The sequence below is a fragment of the Pinus tabuliformis genome, chromosome 3_2 (genome assembly GCF_031772625.1).
Source record: "Pinus tabuliformis cultivar Carrire ecotype Pingquan chromosome 3_2, CPIR1, whole genome shotgun sequence".
Taxonomy (NCBI): domain Eukaryota; kingdom Viridiplantae; phylum Streptophyta; class Pinopsida; order Pinales; family Pinaceae; genus Pinus; species Pinus tabuliformis.
This window is the reverse complement of record NC_142302.1, coordinates 343,830,440-343,852,560: the sequence shown is the minus strand read 5'-3', so window position 1 is coordinate 343,852,560 and position 22,121 is coordinate 343,830,440.

The following is a 22,121-nucleotide window of genomic DNA, read 5'->3' as shown; positions in this document are numbered from 1 at the left end:
TGAAAGTACAAGTCGATCCATGTGAAAAGATGTTCTGTTGTCGAACATGGAAGGACATCGTCTGATTACCAGCCAATGATGTAAGTTGTTAACAGACGCAAGAGGAATCACCGATGATGATGATGACCCTCAAGGTACTACAGTACAATTCACGTGGTGTGAATACATGAGTTGATGTTGAACACCACGCAAAATCTTTCGGTCGAAGGCCATTAGTGTAAACCTATCACCAGAAGTGAGAAACTTACCATTGAGGCATGCAAGCTTCAAAGTACTGGAAGGGTTGTCCCTAGGTCTGCTTCTTGGATAATGTGCTGATGTCGACAAGAAGTGACCCATCGTAGGAGGGAATTAATGGATCCCACATCTATGACACGGAACGGAGCAAATGATTTTGTGGAGGTGAAAACAATCTGATGATACAAGGTTCAGGGTGGTGGTCATGAAAGAATGAAGCGTGAAGGTATTGTAGTGGATGAGACACAAGCTGGGTAGGTGAATTCTCTGAGCGACTTCTCTTGAACATATCGGCGACACTGAAATGGATTGGTAGCATTAACCCCAAAAGTGGATGGTACGGTGGACCAATGGTGATATGACCGGTGAACGGAATAACCCAACCTGACTCAATCATGGTGATGGAGTGAAAGTGTCATGTTCAAGAGCGACCTGCTACCAATAAAGTTTCTTCAAGTTTTCTTCCCAATTTTCCCCAGTCATTTCTAACCAGTACCTCTTTATTTTTTTCAAGCTTGAGGAGGATAACATATGCTTGTTCTATAATTTTCCCTTCGGGAAAACCCGTTGCTATGTTTTAATGAGCCTAGCAACAGTGAAACTCGCTCTTGTCTGAATGAACAAGTTTGTCTCTATTGTTTAAACGAGTTTAACGACAAGGATAACTAGGTCCTTTTCAATTTTAAAGAGTCTGAAAAAAGACAGAAAGAAGACTCCAATATTCCTTTTTCGTAATATAATCCCTTAAGTCCAAAAAAGTATAAAACAATGTGAAAGGGATGAATTTTCAATAGTTTTAACGAGCCGAACAAGACAAACACTCGATATTTTTGTGTAATAATCCCTCAAGTCCAAAAAGATTAAAATATAGAGGAGGGATAGCACTTCCAATCACTTTAACGAGCTAGAGAGGCCAATCGCTCGTCAATATTTTCATATTTTATGAGTCAGATGAAAAGAGCTTAAAGGAGACTCGTTTTTTGAGGAACGAGTGATGTTTTCAGATAGCAGCTGGTTCCAGGTAAGGTTTGGAACTTTCCAATCACGACAGTGTAAAAAGGTGGCTAATAGGATCACTCATCGCAATTGTTCCTCAAAAAGGGGTAAACAATCAAATGGAGGCAAATGATCGGCAACAACAGAGTGGAGGTGATGGTAAGAACATGAACAAGGCTCAAAAGCTAATGATGATGCATTCACAATGGTTATTTATCGGAGGTGGGTTCATTTTTTAATGAGCTTAAACTCTGGTGGAACATATGCTCATTGCTAGGTTTAATTTTTAACGAGCTTGAACTTTGCGTAAAACTGCTCGTGACAGTCCTATAATAAGGATGTCTCATCAGTAGGTTCATTTTTAGGGAGCTTGCACCATTCGAAACTATGCTCCAACTCCTTTTATTATGTAAGCTAGGAACGACAAATCCTACGAGTTTAAAGGGTTAAGAACCTACAAACTAAGAAAATAAATGGTCTCTTTTCACATTCACGCAAAAATTTTGCATGCCCCCAGGTATAGCGAAGTAGAGTTTCCAAGGTTACCCCTCAATTTACAAACAAAACACTTGTTCTATCGGGAAAGGCCTACCTTTCCAGGTTACCCTTCAATTTGCAGATAAAACATTTGTTCTATCGGGAAAGGCCTACCTTCTAACAGATTGTATCTTATTCCGGTCTAATCCCATTTTCCAAAACAGATGGTTGTGTCATACCAGTCATATATCCTCTGCGGAAACCTGCCCTATACCTGAAGTTTTCCTACCGAAGTAGGCTAGGGTGCATTCCCCCTGGGTTTTAGTCTTGACCACTGAATCACTCAAACTCATCAGGTGGACCAACGGGAGATTGATGAGACATTCCTTGCGCAAAAAGCCCTGTTAGGGATGGCATTTGACTATTAGCTATGTGTGAACTAGGGAATGAAAGCTGGTCTATGAGCTGGACCACTCTGCCTTCATGTGGAAAACACATTACTCGAAAGAGTGAGGAGACGATGGCTCCCATGCTATAAATGTAGTCGCGCCCAAGGAGTAGATTGTAATCTAAAGGTCCTTGGACTACCATCACGTTCAGATAAACGGTTTTCCTTCTCAAAGTTATAGGCAAATTTGGAAGGATCCATAACGGTCGACTGGTTCCTTTACTGAAGCCTGTCAGATATCGCATCTCAGGCAAAAGCGATGGCGAACCAAGCGCTTTCCAAGCAGTTGAGGAAAGGATACTCACAGAAGCCCCTTCATCTATGATGGTACCAACCATGACCATTTTGTAAGTTTGCACTATGATTCGAAATGGTACATTAGATGGTAAATGGGGTCTGCCTAGTAGATTCCAATCAAAGGAAATGACTAGGTTGCTTTGAGGTGGGACCGAATAAATAACTGGATATAACTTCGACGAATTTCCTTCCTGCGGTAAAGGAATGGGAAGATTTCCCCCATGTTCATCAGAGTCTGTGTTTACAAAAAGAATTTGAACAGTGTCGTTCTCATTCTCTTCGGTGACTGTATCATCTGAAGGTAAATATTTTGAAGTCAAGATGGGGTCGACTGCTGTCTCGACCTATTGACTTTGGTCTGATGTGGACTCAGAGGGTTTATCTTCAATGATAGGTGCTTCGACCGAATCCAAAGGTGGGTCAGTCGGATTTTCAACTAGCAATGTATTCGGCAAGAGTTTCTTGTACCCAAGAGGGAGTCACTGTGGTGATACAAGATGATTATCCAAGACTCTTTTAGCTTTGTCCAGGAAGGGACAATGGTGGAGGGCATGATCACCTTCACACAGTCTGCAGGGAAATGTAGATTTTCCTTTTTGTCCGGTGACTTCAATTTCACTAGTTGATGGTGTACTTCCAACATGATCGTCAGAGGTTGACGACACTGGATTGTGTAAGCGGGGAGACCAGTCCCTTAGGATCCATGGGATGCAAGGACAATCTTGGTGATAGTGGTCTCCTTTGCAGATGACACATGGAGATTTAGGTTTGGACGGTGCAGTGTGTGGATTTTCACTAGACGATGTACGGTTGCCCCCTTTTGTCATTGGCTCCTTCTTCATCTTCTCCTTCCCCTTCTTCTTCTTCTTAGTTACTTGGTTTTTAGTTTTACTATCTTTACCAAGCAAAGAGGAAGAAGGAGAGGGAGAGACAAATGAAGTAGAAGGTTGGGGGGAAACTCTGGTACCATCTAGTTATTGATTCGATTGTTCAGGAATTACGGTGTTTTGAACGACAGAGGTCGAGAAAATCCATAACAGCAGGCCAATTGTCAGTCCTGGAAGGGACAATGTGGCCATATGAGGTGCACCAACATCTCCCCAAGAGGAGAAAGGACTAGGACTTCCCCCAAGGGGAAATCCTTGGTTGGTGGACTCCATTTTCTCAACCTAAGACCAACGAGGGAATAGTGATGTTATTCCGATTAAAATAAATTTTAGATGCTTTGACACAACTTGCTTTTTCAATTTTTAAGAGTCAAGAAAAAGCTAAAGATGACTCTAGTCGCCTTCGATTTTTAATGAGCCTGAAGTGACAAGTGCTCAGATGGACCTTTTCCTTTAAGGAGTCTGAAAAGGAACGAAAGAGACTACTCTGGAAATCTAGACAGATGGATTACCAATCCAATCGCAAAATTGCAGAATACTTTTTATGGTACGGCAGTCAATCTTCCCGAATGTTGTGTTCAATGCATTGTGATCGATAGGGCAGCAGACACGGCTTCCTAAGGATAAAGGATATAGCCTATTGTGGTCTCCCAATATATACTCAACGGTACGTGGGAGCACAAGTCCGTACTGGCACTTATCCTCTCAAAGAGGAGGAATCACCCAACCTATGATGAAAGCAATAGTTACCAGGATTTACGACACCGGAATACGTCTCTAGCCTAGACTTCTAGATGTTGTGCGTTAGGTTCCAAAGCGTTTTTATGTTCATTAAATTTATTTTACAGTTGATCTTTCTTAAGAAATTTGCCTTTTGTTTCACCGCGTGATGTAGATATACAATTCCTAAAATGCAATCTAAGATGATAAGCAGTCATTTAATCTTCTTTTTGCAATGAAAATCCTAGCTACTAAGGAAAGAGAAATGAAATTCTTTCAACATAGAGCAGAGAGCACACACTAGATGCACTATCCTAAATCAAAATCAACAAGCAGTCTAAATGCAAATGCACATGCATGTATTTGTTTTTTGCTTTCTTAATGTGTGAATGACAAAAAGAATGCTAAATACAAATTTGAATTATTTCTTCTTTCAAAGCGACAGTACTAACAATTTTCTTTTCAAAAAACGACAGGAAGGCAAGACGACACTTTGCGATTTTGAATTGAAAACTGCTTTCGACACTTGAAATACTTATAAATTCAGATCAAATACAAGAGTAACAATGTAATCGACTATCAAAAAGAGAAGTATTCTTTTCTTTGAGTGAAAACGACACTTGCGACACTTCCAAATCAAAAGACGACAGTTCGATTAAGCTACTTCTTTGTAAAAGAGAATTGTAAATGGCGCAGAATACATAAAAACATTCACAATTCTTTGTACAATAGAGGTTGGATGATGCAAAGAAGGGGGTTTCAACATTGGTCTACTGATCACAGGCAGCAAAACTCCTAAATAAAACTGAAGAGAGTGAAGAAAAAATCAAAATCTGGAGGCAAATCTAGTTTTGTCTGATCATCGCACCTGTAACACAGGGAAACAGGGATGCATCCCACCTACTGCACACGGGAGGTGTGATGCATCCAGATTGCCAAGAAGATAGGGTGCGATGGTCCAGGGAAGAGACTTTAACTTGGTTCTTGGTCACATTTTGCAGTTTAGTTCAGGGATTTAGGCAGAGAAAATGACAGTCAGTAACTACAAAGTATAGGGCTGATCTAATGAGGTTACTCAAGCTACCTCTAGGGAACTTAGGATGCTTGCAAGTCAATTGTTGACTGAAGAAGCATTGATCTACTTTGCACTTGCATAGCAAATGCAGTTCGAAGGCTAGCTGGCTTGACTTCAGGCTCCGTCTGTGATTTATGAATCAAACAAATAGAGACAAGAAATCAAACTAATCGCTCCCTAGCGGAGTCGCCATTTTGTTATCGGGAAATCTAGTGTCTATTCAGAGCTTCTGGTCCCACTAAGACAGGTAGCTATCTTAGAAACAAACAGATTAAAGTCACTTGTTTTTCCTTTACGAGAGAGAGATGAGAAAGAAGCAGAGAGTACCAACCTTAGTCTTCCGCATGGCTCCTTGCTTGTTTCCTTTCCCCTTTGACAGAATCTTGCCACTGCTTCCTTACTTGTCCAGCTTCAAGGGGCACCTATAGATTCACAACAGCATAATACCATCAAAGCATAGAGACCTTTCACTGTAAACAATATAGGATCAGATATATATTGACCATACAAATGCATATAACAACACAATATTCAGAGATACACAAGAATATGGAAGAAAACTCAAATAGATTTATTAGTAAAAGTCGTAGAAGAGAGGATTACAACCACTTGGTCTGACCCAGCACCATCCTCCTAGCTTGAAAGCCCTCTTCACCTCACACAAAGAAAGATCACCCAACAATGTCTTCAAAGAGAAACCAGCAACACCTCTTTGCAAATTACCCAATTCCAACCTCTGGATCTCTTGGATGAGGGATCCATTTATATATATTTGCAGGGGGGTGAGTCAGCTTCTGGGATTTTGATTAGTGTCATTTCTCTAGTAGTTCTTGGTTCCACATGGAGATTTTAGATCTCTTACTCATCCCTGGGCAAACTCAGAGAGGCAAATGTCAAATGAGCAGTTTCTAGAAGATTCTCTCGGTTTCCACCTAGCAAAATGCTTGTGCCATTTTTCTGCTCTCGCTCATCGCACCCTATATAAGGGCTTTCCAATATGCATCGCACCTTTAGCACTGGGTAGTCTGTATGGTCCTGCTTTGACCAGTTCTTAGTAGCTTTTCATGGAGAACTTCTGGGAGATGATGTAATCAGCTGACCTTTCTCCTTTAGGGTATGAAACAACACTTTTAGGGACTTAGAAGCCCTTGGTTTATGGAGATATGTGATTGGGGTTGTAGTGCCCAAATATGTCTATAACAACATCCCAAAGGTAAAGTTGAGCAAGTTGACACATGCAAATATTGTACCTTGGGAAAGTACACCAAGTCTTCCTTTCATGATCGAGACAGTTGATCAAACACTATCTTAGAGCGAGTTCATACTAATGTGTGTGGACCATTCTTGACGGCATCCAAAACGAAGCAAAGGAATTATGTGATTTTCATTGATGATTTTTCTCATAAATGTTGGATTTATTTCATGCAGAAGAAGGACCAAACCTTCACAAAGTTTTGTGAGTTCAAAGCTTTGGTCCAGAAAGAGTCATGGAAGAATATCAAAGCCTTGAGAAGTGACAACGATGGAGAATATGTCTCTCAAGAGTTTAAGGACTTCTGTGCAGCGGAAGGAATTAAACGGGATTTTACAACACCTCATAACCCACAGCAAAATGTGGTGGCAGAGAGGAATAACATAACTATTGTATGGGTAGCACGAACAATGTTGCATGACCAAGGCCTACCACTTCACTTGTGGGCTGAGGCATGCAACACAGAGGTCTATTTGCAGAATAGAAGCCCGCATCGCATACTTGGGATGAAGACACCAAAGGAGGCTTTCTCCGGTAAGAGGATAGATGTGGGTCACTTCAGGATCTTTGGCTCATCTGTATTTTTCCATGTGAAAAAGGATGCATAGAAGAAGCTTGAGCCGATAGTAGAGTTGGGGATATTTTTGGGGTATACTGATACACCTCACAACTATAGAGTGTACTTGCCTACCAGTCGGAGGACAGTGGTTCGCAGAGATCTCAATTTTGATTAGCAAAAGGCCATGTGAGTTTCCCTTGAGAGGGAGCTCCAACTACAGGCTGTGGAGGAACTGTTGGTTCCTAAGGAGGAGGAGCCTCGGACTGATGCAGAGCAACTGCATGCAGAGGTTCTAGGAGTGGAGACATCCACTCAAGCAGAGTCTTCTAGAGATGGACGGAAGTGCACAAGAGAAGCTGACAGATTGTTGGAGGATGCGAGAGAGAATGTGGGAGAACCATTTTCTCAGCGCAGACAAAGGAGGTCACCTTATACATACATTGGATACAGGGCCCTTGTTGGGGAATGTGTTGAGACCAAGCCATATTCCTTTGAGGAAGCAGTACAGCAGCCGATTTGGGTTCATGCTATGGTGGAGGAGTATGACTCCATAGTTCATAACAATGTTTGGGACGTGGTTCCAAGATCGGAGGACAAGTCAGTTGTGAGTTCTCGTTGGCTTTACAAGGTAAAGCAAGTTGTTGATGATGGGAGGATCATGTTGCTACAGTATATTTTGACAGAGGAGAAAGATGCTAACATTTTGACAAAGACATTGTCAAAGTGTAAATTCGAGTTCCATAGAGACAGGATCGGGGTGGCAGATAATCCCTTTCTTGTTGAGAGGGTGTTAAAATGTGGCAACAAGAATATTCCAATTTAATTTGTCCTTGAATTAAATTGTGATTTAAAATCAAATTTAGTCTTAACAGCTACTTGGAAATAATTAATTAATTCATTTTGAATTAATTAGTTGGAGAAATTCAAGTTAGAAGTCTTTCTGAAGTCATGCAAGAGTTATCCCTAAAATTAAGGAGATAAGATTGAGTTATATTTGAGTTGTAATTAGTTAACTCAGTTTACTGAGTTAAGTCCAGTTAAATTAGTTCCAAACTGTTTGAGGAACTAATAGAGAGTTAACAATCAGTTGATGCATGCATGCACTCAACTATTGTACTCCAATTCACTAAAGATTCGCTCATCATAAACTCACGCATGTCTATTCTAAGAAAGACCCAGTTGAGAATAAAGACAAGGACAGTGTACTATTAGTTGCATGTGTTTTCTTATAAAGAAAAATCATGTATACAGAAGGAATCATTCCTTGAGGATTGCACAGTTCTGACAGTGTGTGAGAGTGATCATCCACTGGGTTGAAGGTGAATCATCCCAGAGGAATAACACAAGGAAATAGGAGCTTGGAGGGAAGAGGAGAAGGCTTGAGAGAAGCCAAGATTTCCTGTGAGCATATGAGAGGATTGCAGTGAGAGCTAGCTAGCTGTGAGAGCTAAGATTTTGTATAATTCCTATGTATTTCCACCTTGTATGATAATACAAATAGTGGGGTTTTTAGCTGAGGCTTTCCCCAAAGTATTTTCGTGTATTTTGCGATTGATTCTTCTTCTTCTATTTATATTGTTCAGCTCAATCTTTAAGCTTCTACAAATTGATAGTAGAAGTAGGTTATAGTATTCTTCTTTGATTTATATTGCATTTTTGGGTTAACCCGCAGTCAAATTTTCTACAGAGATGGCTCAGACTTAATGTTGTGGAGAGATGCCATGATAATGGTTTAGTGAAAATCAGAACCATAGATGAAGAAGCCATTCCTTTGCTTGTTAATGGAAACTGATTGAAAATGTACAAGGGACCTTTATCAAAACAAGAATTCATTGATGATATCAATAAAACAATGATGATAGTGGAGCAAGTTCTATCTCCTCCCTCATCAAATCACTTAGGAAAAAGAAAAAAGAATAATGACTCAAGTGAAAACCTCCATGAGGTGCCTGAGTCCCATCCTTGGGTTGAAAACCTCTTGAGGCATCCTAGTGATGACCAAAAAAAAAAAAAGAGAGAGAATAAGAATATCCTTGGGTTAAAACCTTCCTTGAGGCGCCCAGGGCAAACAGCTAGGGTGAAAACCTTCCTTGAGGCGCTATTGAGATATACAACAACCCTTCCCATTTCAAATTTTTTTTATATAAAACTTTAATAAGAAATGGGTCCCCTTTTAGAATATAAATAAAATCAATAAAACTTTTGAAAATAAATTTTATAATAGGTCATATAAAATTTGCTTTTAGGATAGGTTAAATCACAATCGCAATTTGTAAATCTATCGAACCCATGAAAGTTTTCGTGAGCAGGTCCGATCCGATTTGAATTATAATAAAACCTTATCATAAAGCTTTATTGAAGGAAAACAATTATAAAGGGAATATGTCGCATCACTTACATCCTTTATTTCAATAGTGGACTTAAAGTGTTCCATTCAGATCCGCCGATGCGTTAACTCTATTGGAAATCGCATATTGCTACTCATCAAGAAGTCGTCCCAAGTGTTCCATAGAAAACCTCCGATGTGACAAGCTGATCGAAATTGCGCATTGCTAAAATCATAAAACATATCTCGAAAGCCCCTTTGAAATCTTCTGATGTGATTTCATTATCATGAAGCGCGCTTTCGATAAAGGCAAAACATGAAGTATTACGAACATGTGCGGTATAAAGTTATAAGTCAACTATAAAGAAAATTTAAAAAATTTATCAATTTTAAAGCATTCCTCCTCCCCATGCTAGCTCACCACTGATCCCAATCGCAACCTTGCAAAGGAACCATTTAAGCATGACACTTGTAACTCCTGATCTGCGATATGCGATTATCGCTAATCGCCAATCGGGAAGCCACGATATGTAATCTAAAAAGGACCGTTATAAATTTGTGATGCGACATACCATCACGGCATTAAAGTTTCATGTTGGAGGTTATGGGGAAATCATTAATAAGCAGTTATGGTTGAATCCTTCAAGGAATTCATCTGTGGTGGCTTAACATATCATAGATCCGTAGCATCTATTACGCTTAATTGTTGTTAGTCCTATGCACTGTGTATTATCTTTGAACAAGTTTTTCCACTATTACATCCTTCTATTTCATTTTGCAGAGTGAATCTAAAATCATCAGTCCAACAAAAATGTCTAAGAAATCTCAAAAAGTAAAGGTCCCCGTCATAGCGAAAGATGAAGCAGCAAAGTTGGTGTTGATAACTGATACTACCTGTCAAGGAATTGGCAAGACTTCATGGGAGGGTATATATAATATACTCAAAGCCGAGGATCCAAGTGAAATTGAAGAAGGAGGAACGACTGATTCAAGTGAAATACCAGAAAATAATCTTAAGGATTTAGCCAGCTCCTTCCTCCATAGAATAGCAGTCCGTGCAAAAGTGTTACCATACAATGGCCTGGTGAGATGGGTAATAGAGAGTATCAACATAACCGATAGAGCATTCTTTACTGCCAATGAAAGAATGTTCGGGTCATTCAGGGCAGAAGATGTCAAGAAGATGTATCATTTTCCTGACCCCCAGAAACATTACAACAAGGAATTTTTAAGAGCTTTCGTGATCCAGATTTAAACAGGAACGCAACAAATTATAGAGATAACCATATACGCAAAGATGCAGCGGAAATAATACTTCATTTCATTAATGGAAAATACTGAAATATGCTTACAACCAGAAAGGGAAATAAACCAGCTAGGGCGATGGTAGCTTATCTCTGAGAAGAGATGTGATGGCTACATGCCTCTGAACTGTGATACAATGAGGCTCGAAGGCCTATTTATTGTTGAGAAACAATGGAAAACCCTTAACATTCCAAAACCTAACCCTAGGAGATGAAACGCCAAACTGTGGGCCCCGTTTGGGGGTAAATTGGTACATCAACTTCCCGGGGTCGTAACTTTGGCATATGATCTCCGTTTGACGCGTACAATAGCTCGTTAGAAAGATCTATCCGAGTACTACCACTTTGGGAGGCAACATGGGTCCATGGACCCATGTTGCCCCATATTCCCAAAAAAACGTCGTTTAGGGCCTCAAAACGGCTCCGGAAGTTTAGGACCCGAAAAACTGCTAAAAATAGTAAACTGTGCTACAATTAAGGAAACTGAAAATGCTGAGAAAGACAATGGTGGGGGTCCAGGTGGACTTGGCAGGTGGCCACCAATATCCACCTGGATCATTCCTCCCCCCTTAGGAAGCAATGGTCCCCATTGCGTTGAGCTCCTCCATGAGATGAGGAAACTTCTGCTGAACTTGTTCCCTGGTGAGCCACTTGCCCTGCTGAAGGAGTTGGCCTGCTTTGACAACTCGATACAGTTGGATATTCTGTTGGCGAGTGTTCTTGATCTGTGTGTCCATGATCCGATCAGTTGCAGCTTGTTCCATGCAATCTGGATTTAATTCTGTGGGTTTGAGCTGTTCTGCAATGTCGGATGTGTCTAGCAATGGTGGAAAGTATGGCCGAAGGCGGTCCACATTGAACACTGGGTGCAGGCCAAGGAATGGGGGAATGCTGAGCTCAAATGCATTGTCTCCCATAGCCTTAGTAATGGTGTAAGGACCATATCGGAGTGGTCTCAATTTCCGATAGGCTCCAGTAAGGCGTTCCTTTTGCAAATGCAACCAGACTTTGTCGCCCACCTGAAACTTGTGTGGCACCCAGTGTTGATCATGTCGCTGCTTGTACTTGGCATTTGATTTCTCAAGAATGTCATGGACCTGCTGGCAAATATTTTGGATGTGCTCAATGAAGCTGGTGGCCTTATCTGTTTCGGAATGGACATGAGCTGAATTCATGTGAGTAGCTGCAAGGGGCATGGCCACATCAATGGGGCATAGTGGCTGGAATCCCAAACCCACCTGAAAAGGGCTATGGCCAGTGGAGCTGTGAAGAGCTCGGTTGTAGCTGTGCTGAACATAGGGGAGGCTCTCGTCCCATGTGCGTGGATGCTTTGAGTTATACATGCGCAGAATGTGCACAATCATCCTGTTGACAACCTCTGTCTGGCCATCAGTTTGAGGATGGAAGGCTGTGGACTTCGTGAGTTTGGTGTCCAGCATTGACCAGAGACTGGACCAAAATGTGCTGAGAAACCGACTGTCCCGATCTGAGATGATAGACTGTGGGATCCCAAAGTGCACCCACACTCGTTCAAAGAAGAGTTTAGCAGTGGCTTCTGCTGTGATATTCTTCTTGCAGGCCATCATAATGGCCATCTTCGAGAACCTGTCGACGACCACAAAAACACAGTCATTTCCATGCTTAGTGGAAGGAAGGCCTGACATGTAATCCATGGAGATGGATTCCCAAGGTCGACTAGGGGTAGGCAACGGGGTATAGAGGCCGTGCTTCTTAATGGTCGGTTTGGCAATGGCACAGGCAGTACATGATCGGATGTACTTCCCAACATCCTGTCGAAGATTCGGCCAATAGAAATAATTTTGCAGTACTGCCACTGTTTTCTCGACCCCGAAATGCCCAGTAGCCCGACTGTAGTGTGCTTCCCAAATCAGCTTGGCACGCTCACTTGAAGGAACACAAAGGTGACCGAGGTGGCATAATAGGGCGTCCTGGAGGTGAAAATCGGCAACATGCCGACCCTCCAAGAGTGTCTGGTATGTGTGGCCGAATTCTGGGTCGCTTTTGTAGAGAAGTGGCCAATCAGAAGTCTCGTGCCCACAAGAGTTGAGCACGGTGGTTAGCGCCATGATCGGTGGCCGACTGAGGCAATCTGCAACATTATTGGTGCTGCCCTTTTTATACTTGATATTCAAGTGAAACTGTTGCAGGTATGTAGACCACTTCTGATGGCGATCATTCTGCAATTTCCCTTGGGTTTGTATGAACTGCAGAGGTCGGTGGTCTGTATGGATGACTGTTTCCTTCCCCAAAATGTAATGCTTCCATTGTCGGCAGGCCTGTTCAATGGAATACATCTCTTTATCATAAGTGGGGTACTTCCGGACTGTGTCTGAAAGTGTTTCACTGTGATATGCCACTGGATGTCCATGTTGAGTAAGGACTGCCCCAATAGCATAGTCAGAGGCATCTGTCTCGACCTCAAATGGTTGTTGTAAATCTGGTAACGCGAGCACTGGTGCCGTGCAGAGGCGATCCTTCAACTCCCTGAATGCCTTCTGTTGAGATTCAGACCAAAAGAATTTTGCTTTCACCCCGCCCTTGGTGACTTGACTCAAGGGCCAAGAAATATGAGAAAACCCCAACACAAACCTGCGGTAGAAGTTGGCAAGACCTAGAAAGCTGCGGAGCTCTGTTAGAGTGGTTGGAGAGGGCCAATCCCGAATGACTTGGATCTTGGCTGGATCGACATGCACCCCCTGTTCATCAATGATGTATCCCAGATACTGAACCTGGGTCATGCCAAAAGTGCATTTCTCCAAATTGGCACATAGCTTGTGTTGCCGCAGTGTTTGGAGAACCTGTCGGATGTGGTGGAGGTGCTCTTCCCAACTCTGGCTGAAGATCAGAATGTCATCCAAGTATACTACTACAAAGGAGTTGGTGAATGGCCGCAAGATGTCATCCATTAGCCTCATAAAGGTTGCAGGAGCATTCGTCAATCCGAAAGGCATGACCAACCATTCAAAGAGGCCCTCCTTGGATTTGAAGGCAGTCTTCCACACATCGGAGGGTTCGATTGGTACCTGGTGATATCCTGACTTCAGATCGATCTTGCTGAAATATTTCGCCCCCTTTAGTTGGTCTAGGAGGTCATCAATCCGCGGGATCGGGTACCTATTATGGACAGTGATCTTGTTCAGCGCCCGATAGTCAATACAGAGTCTCCACGTCCCATCCTTCTTCTGTACCAACACGATCGGGCTCCCACAGGGCGATGAACTCGGACGCATGTGACCTTTCTGCAGGAGCTCCTGAATCTGCCTCTTGATTTCATTGTTCTCCAGAACGGAGCGCCGATAAATTGGTCCATTGGGTAGCGGTGCACCTGGGGTCAGATCGATGGAGTGCTTGACTTGACAGTGCAGAGGAACCCCTGCCGGGGAGGTGAAGATGTCCTCGTACTCCTCCACAACCTTGTCCATCTGTAGTTGTCGTGCAGAGGGACCCCGTTTGGAGGTCGCGGCCACTGTCTTCTTCTTTCCTTGAGGGCGTATCATCAAGAAAACAAATTTCCTGGTTTTGGAAATGATCTTACTGCATTGTTTTGCAGTAATCAAAGAGATGGCGGCAGGTGGTGCTACCTCTGGTATCCTGAACAACTTATTTCCCAATGTAACAATAACAGCACGAGGCCTTGATTCATACACAGCATGTCGCTTCCACAAGTATGGTTGTCCTAGTAATACATCACAAACTTCAAGGGGAGCAATGTCACACAATACCTCATCCGTGAAGGGCTTGATGTTGTATGGAAGGCGACACTGCTGGCTCACGCGAAGATCTCGTCCTTGGTGAAGCCACCCAATGGTGTATGGTTGTGGATGTGCTGTGGTCGGTAAGCCCAACCGCTTCACGACCTCTGCCGAAATGAGGTTCTTTTGACTCCCGCTATCAACAATGAACTGTATCGGGGAGCCCTTTACCCACATCTGGGAGTGGAAGAGACGCTCCTCCTCCTCTGGATCTTCGGGTTCGTTTTTCTGGATCTTTTCGGTAGCAACAGTGGCACTGGGATCCGCATCAATGATCTGCTTCCCTTTTTCATACCCCTTATCGGGTTCTGACTCAGAGTCGGAACATGCATCTGATTCTGAAACCTTTAGCTCAACCACCAGTGACTGCTTGGCCCGAAACTCACTTGTGTTGTGAGTGGAGCTCTTATGGAACTCGCACCATTTTCCAGTGTCCTTTCTCGGCTTCGCGGTGCTGTTCTTTGCTTGCAGCTTCGGCTGGTTGTCTTGGGCTATCCCGCCTTGGCTTTGTCCTTTGTTCTGTGGTTTAGGGGCACCTTTCCCCTGCTTTGGATTCGTAGACCCAAAGTCTCGCTTCTTTTGTTTAAACTTCTGCTCGACCTTGACGGCATATCGGTATGCTGCGCCGAGTGAGGGGATGTTTAGGAATTGTATTTCTTCCTGGATGTACTTGTGCAGGCAGCCACGGTATTTGAGTATCAAATGTTGCTCCGAATCCTTGATACCCAACTTTGTGCGAAGGGTATGCAAAAGATTGGTGAACTCCGGCATGTCTTGGTCCCTTCCCTGCCGCAGCATGGTCCACTTTATGTATTCATCCTCATAGCTTCCGACAGGGTAGTATTGCTCCTTGATGGCATCCCGGAACGAATCCCAGGTGGGTGCGGCTGAAAATAGTGAGCCAGTACTTTCATCCTTCTGCTCGCAGTAGGTTTCCCACCAGTCCTTGACGTGGGGGGCTGCTTTGAGAAGAGCAAAAACAATCTTTTCCCGACTCGAAAATTCATGAACAGAAAAATAACCCTCTAGCAGATTTAACCATTTATCTACGACATCTGCGTCTATCTGACCCTCGAATATGGGGATTTCAAAATTAACTTGTACCTTAAAGGGTGTGGCGTTTCCAGAGTAGCTGCTGGAAGCCGATGCGTTGCTTCTGGGTAGCCCCTGAAGGATCTGGGCAAAGCTGTCCATCATCGCGTTCCGTTGTCACTCGAGGGCTTCTTCGAGCAAGATTTTGACGGGATCTCCTGCCCCCTCATCTTTCTTCTCGTCCGCCATGGGAGGCCATCGGGATTTGCGAGGCTGGTCTTGCAAAGGTTCAACCAGTTCAAGCCCTAACTCCTTATATCCCGACCTTGTTGGGGACATGCAAAGAAAAACAGAGAAAAAGCAGACCGCTCTGATACCACTGATCCAGATTTAAACAGGAACGCAACAAATTATAGAGATAACCATATACGCAAAGATGCAGTGGAAATAATACTTCATTTCATTAATGGAAAATACTGAAATATGCTTACAACCAGAAAGGGAAATAAACCAGCTAGGGCGATGGTAGCTTATCTCTGAGAAGAGATGTGATGGCTACATGCCTCTGAACTGTGATACAATGAGGCTCGAAGGCCTATTTATTGTTGAGAAACAATGGAAAACCCTTAACATTCCAAAACCTAACCCTAGGAGATGAAACGCCAAACTGTGGGCCCCGTTTGGGGGTAAATTGGTACATCAACTTCCCGGGGTCGTAACTTTGGCATATGATCTCCGTTTGACGCGTACAATAGCTCGTTATAAAGATCTATCCGAGTTCTACCACTTTGGGAGGCAACATGGGTCCATGGACCCATGTTGCCCCAGATTCCCAAAAAAACGTCGTTTAGGGCCTCAAAACGGCTCCGGAAGTTTAGGACCCTAAAAACTGCTAAAAATAGTAAACTGTGCTACAATTAAGGAAACTGAAAATGCTGAGAAAGACAATGGTGGGGGTCCAGGTGGACTTGGCAGGTGGCCACCAATATCCACCTGGATCATTTCGCCAAGGATAACGAGGTAGAGTCGGACGCTATCAAGCAATGGAGACATTTCCCAAACAAGCATAAGCATGAATCCTCTGGTATGTGCTCCGTGGACTCCTTAGCATCTCCCTATTGCTATGCTGGTGCTATGACATGTAGACTCTTTGGAGTCTCTGATTTAGCTAGGTTTTCCATAGAAATGGTGCCTTTGATGGAAGTAGAAATTAACTCTTATATCATGGATTGGGCAACCATTTTATCAAATAAAATGGCCAACCAAATCCTTGATTATAGAAGAAATAGGTTTGTAACTACCCGGACAATACCCCCATTCTATATGAGTGCCTACATTATGGATACCATCTATTTCAATTCTGACTTCGCCATTCTAGGTTCGAAATGGACTCCTCAAGACCCAACCCCTATTCACATTTATTATAAGTATTTGTGGAAGGCCCATTATAAAGATCATATATATAGAATTTTCCATGGTTTTGTTTTACCCGTCCATCAAGCCATATTCAACAAACCTGCTCCTTGGTTATCCGATGAGGCCAGCATTGACATAACATCAATCGACAGTTGGTTCGGTGAAAAAAAGTTCACCTATGTCAGACTTTTTGGTCGCACCATAGATCCACATGTTCTCCCCTTGTACATTCTTGATAAGCTATTGGCCAGAGAAATAGCTTACCAGATAACAGAAACAAGAATGTCCAGGAACCTCAAAGAGTCCAAGAAACAAATGTGGCCTTCATTTCCCCTCCGTTGTGGTACTTACTCACTACATGATTTCAAACATGCAGAGAAAGAAGCAGAGAAGATAAAAATTCTGAAGTTAGCAGTCATTCCTAAGAGACAGTATGATCCAAAAGCAGTGGCTTACAACTTTACCACTCAGGTGAAACTTGCCAAATTTGAACATGAGAAAGATGAATATGATGACTTGTTCACTTCGGCTGAGTTATTTTCACAAGTAAAACATCTAGCAAAGATCAAATTAGGAGCAGGGGGGATAGATAAGTTTATGCAGTTCAAGACACAGAAGTTACAAACATTGCCTCTGGGTTTATTGAACACTACCCCTATGGTGCAGCAAGAAGGCCACAGTGAAGAACAAACTATTGAGAAGAGTCCTAAAAAGGAGAAGAGTCCTGAAAAGAAGAAGACAAATGAAAAGACCAGTGAGCTCCTAGATACCAATGTGCATATTGATTCCAGCTTAATCAAGGAATGGGAGCAGTTCGATCAAATGATCAAGAACCAGAATGACTCCCAAAACATCATTATACCATAATCGCCTGCAACATAGGAGCCTATTTTTACTCGTACTACAATTGAAGCGGTAGTCAGCATAGTGAACACTCAGCATGACATTGGAAAAATTCCAGAGAATCCTTCAGAAGAGATTGTATTAAAGGTAGAGGAAATACAACCCCTGGATGTATTCTACAGTCCGAAGCATAGAGTTGTGGTCAAAAGACAGAGAAAAAAGAGAAAAATTAACCAGGGATCATTCTCAACTCCTCAAGATGAACTGATGAATGTGGTATGGAAAGACTCATAATTCAATCCTTCTGAGGATTTATGGGGCGTCTGCCTAACCACCGGCTTTGTCCTGCCAAGCTTCTCTTCCGTGCACCATGGTTGGGATTGGGAACTATACCAATAGTGGCTCGGCATCGGGGATCTATGAGTTTTTCAACACCCGGAGGTAACCGCACAAGACATTGTGGTGCATTCCCAGGTTTCTTCATTGTTTTAGCGAAGGTTCCTGCAGCTCGAGTCGGCTTTGCGCCTTGACCTGGATTACATTCAATATTATAACTAAGCTATCTCAGTATGCAGGTACCTATATAGCTGCTACAATGGACAAGGCCTCCGAATTTAGCCAACTAATCAAGGAAAAGGATCTAAGGATCACCCAACTTAAAGAGCAAACAACAGTGGAACAACAAAAGATCAGTCAACTTGAGCAACAGCTAGCGAAACAAAAACAACAAAATGAGAAACTGAAAGAACAATTAAATCTGGAGAAACAAAAGATCGGTCAGCAGGCTCTCCAGAAACAACAAAATTTGTCTCAAGAACTCAGTAAGCTTCAAGTGTCAATTCAGCAGGAAAAGAATGCCAAAGAAGAACAAGTTGCACAGCTGCAATTACAGGTAGAGAATTTTAAAGGTTATCCGAAGATTGGTGAATTCAATAAAGAAGCACTGGAAGTGACCAAAGCCTTATCTCAGCAACTAAATATCCTTTGTCATAAAATATCATTGGTTGACCCATTGTGCACTATCACTGCATCACTCATTGAATAGGTAGTTGACACCAGGCTAGAATTTGAAAATGCAGATGATAAGGTAACAAAATTTCTCTCTTGGCAAAGTTCAGAAGAAGGCATGGCTGCTAATCTACCGAAAATCCAAGAATCGCACAAAGAAATCTTGTTTTCAGAGTGGGAATCACAGTTAATAAAGGCTGAAAGAGCTACTTCTAGAGCCAGGGCTACAATGAATAGTGTGATCGAGTTAGTAAATGACAGCTTATATGGAGCTAACTTGATCTCCAATTGCTCTCCAAGAAATCTCCCGAAAGAAAAAGCTCTAGAAGATCAATGGAGACAGGATCTGGCCAGCAGAGAACAACAAATCGACAAAGTGCAAAACTTTCTTGGGATGCATTTTGGTTTTTCCTAGTCAAGCCGCATAGTCAGCAGATGGCCACTAAATGCCTAGCTGACGATGTCAATATCATGGTTCCCAAACTTTTAGATGCTATGTACACAGCTCAACTACATTCCAGGCTAAGTCATCCTTCGGAAATTCAGCAAATACTCTCAATTTTTCAGTTGCAAGTACAACAGAAGAAGTAGATGAAATGAATTAGTTAAAAGGCTATTGCACTGTTATTTTCATAAATCAAATCCTAGATTTTCATGTTTGCAGTTTCAATAGCTCAAAGCAATTTTTATTGACAGTTGGTTTTTATTTTATTATTTAAACCCTTTCATGTCTTTTAAGAAAGGGTCCTCAATTTTCATAAAAACTTGACTTGAGAAGTTACACTTTTGTACTTCTGAATATATTTTTTTATCAGTAGTGGATCAAGATTCTACATTTTTGTGAAGAAACCTTTTCAAGACCTGCACTTTTGTATCTCCTAGAGGTTTTCTCAAATAAGAAAGTCGAATCAGAGTCTTATTTACATTGGAAAGACTCAAATGCATGTGGTATTTCTGTCACTGTTCTTTTGTTTTGTTTCCTTATGTGATGAAGCATTCCTTTTAAAAGTTGCTATTGTTGATATATGTATGCTCTTCAAATAATTCTTTATCATGTCATTTCTGAAGATTTAGAATTGTTATATTTCAAAGATATATATCAACGATATACATTGTTATGAATGCGATATGTTTTTATAATCATTTTGTTTAATTTCTTAAACAAAATAATATTTATATATGAATCCATCTTTCTATTGATAATTAAGCCATATATATGATTATTTATCTGTTAGGAATAATCAGAAATCGCATTGTTTATAGAATACCCAGGTTATATAAGTATATTTGTATATTTTGAGTTATAGGTTAAAACACTTATCCTCTTCATTATACATTATAAAACAATCATCCATCAAACCATTCATTATATGGGAAACTGGTCCCATAATATCTAGTCGGAGCCACCATACCAAACGGAAAAGGAGCTGTACTAAGGTCTGGACCGGGTGTTTATCCCCAATGTTGGTGCTAGGATTTGAGAGGCATCAACATTTTTGGCACGAGAAGGAGGGCTTGAACTGTGAATGGTGAGCGAATCCAAATATATAGGCCATTCTAAGAGTAAAACTCCCTCACCATCTCCTCCAACTTCTTCTTTGCATTCTAAATCTCCTATTTTTAAGCAAGAAGTTGAAAAGGAAAATACAACACCCACTGCTGAAACCTTAAACACACCTAACATTTCTTCTCTTGAACCCCTTGAAGTATAGTCCTTGATTCATAAACTCCAAGGGTTTTCAATATCCCAAGAATAGTCTAAGTTATCCCAAGGCAATGTGACTTCGCAGTATATCCCATCTCAGCCTCTTACAAGATCACAAAGTGAAAAGCTTGGTATCACACCAACTGAATTTCCTCTGCCAAGTTGAAAAAGAGCTAGGAATACACTTTTAGATTCTGATAGTGAGACTCTTTATTCATCATCCATTCCATCTAAACCATTACAAATTCATCCATCCATTCCCCAACTCAAGATCATAGTCCAAAAGGGTACAAGTACTCCAACATCCTCTACCCAATCACTTTCAAATGCCTCCTCACCCTCTTCTGTTGTTAGTTCAACAATGGCACATAATCAACCTCAACCAAGAGCATGGACAAATCCAGGAGCAGTCACAATGCCTACACCTTTGAGTCAATTACCAGCCCATCCTGAAAATGGTTTCCAAAGTTTAATCCTGACATTGGCATATTAGCAGAAGAACATATAAACAATTTCATTTTGTCAGTAAACTTGAATGGGGTAATAGAAGAAGATGTTGTTGTTTGGCTATTTCCATACACTCTATAAGAAGCAGCTGGATCGTGGTATTTTTCATTACCACCAGGATCCATCAATCGCTGGGATGCTTTTCAGGAGAAAATTTTAACCAAGTTTGGAGATGATAGGTCCACAATGACTTTGATTAATGACCTCTCCAATATTAAATCTGAGTCAGAGGAACCCATAAAAGACTTCAACTCACAATTTAATAAACTATTAAATAAAATTCCTACTGCATCCAAACCTAGTGAAGAAGTCTGAAGCGAATGGTATATTTATGCCTTGCCTTCAAATATAGCCATCTTCGTTGATAGGGCTGACAAACCCACATTAGCAGAAAATATGAAGGAAGCGATCATTGTTGAAAACAATCCTTGCTTTAGAAAATAAAAACTCTCTTGAAGAAAGAAAATCCAAAAAAGTTACCTTTAAAGATGATTCAAAAAAGAAAGCAGTTAAAGACCCATATGACATGGAAGGTTTACAAAAAGTTCTGAAAACTATGTCCAATGAAATGGTGGAAATAAAAAAGCAGGTAGCTGAAACTTCTACTAAAAAACCATTTAGGAACTTCAAAAGAAATCAGTCAACTGAACCAAAACCACCTAATGCTATATCTAATCCAAAATCAGATCTAGATGACGATGAACATTAAGACACAGTTTTATCATCAGAGGAAATGGAAGAATATGAAACAGTTGAATGTCATGGGATGTGGGACTTTATCTTGCCCAATTCTGATAATGAAAGTGAACAAGAAGCTCTCCCAGTAAATACCAAAAGTAAAAATGTAGCAGAGCCTATTCAAACAAATCCAAAGAAGAAAAATTCAAGCCCTGTTACTAAAGACAAAGCTCCCATGAAGAAAGCCCCAGTTGTGCCTACCCAAAATCAACCATCATCCTCCAATCCACCTTCATCATCTAAAACATTAGTAGTCTCTGACTCTATCGATTACAAGATTGTGGAAGACATAAAGAAGACTCGAGCAAATATTTCTTTATATGAACTTAGCAAGCTCAAACATCAACAGAAGTTGTTACTTAAAGAATTAAATGTAGTACCTTCTTCTCCTCTTCCAACCAGTGTATTATCCAAGGCAGCTAAAGGATCAGGTAAACCACCATCGAATAAAGTAGATGCTACTGATGTTGTTTTGATCAGAGATAGGTCTAATTCTCATACTCCTCCTTTTCTCTTGACTT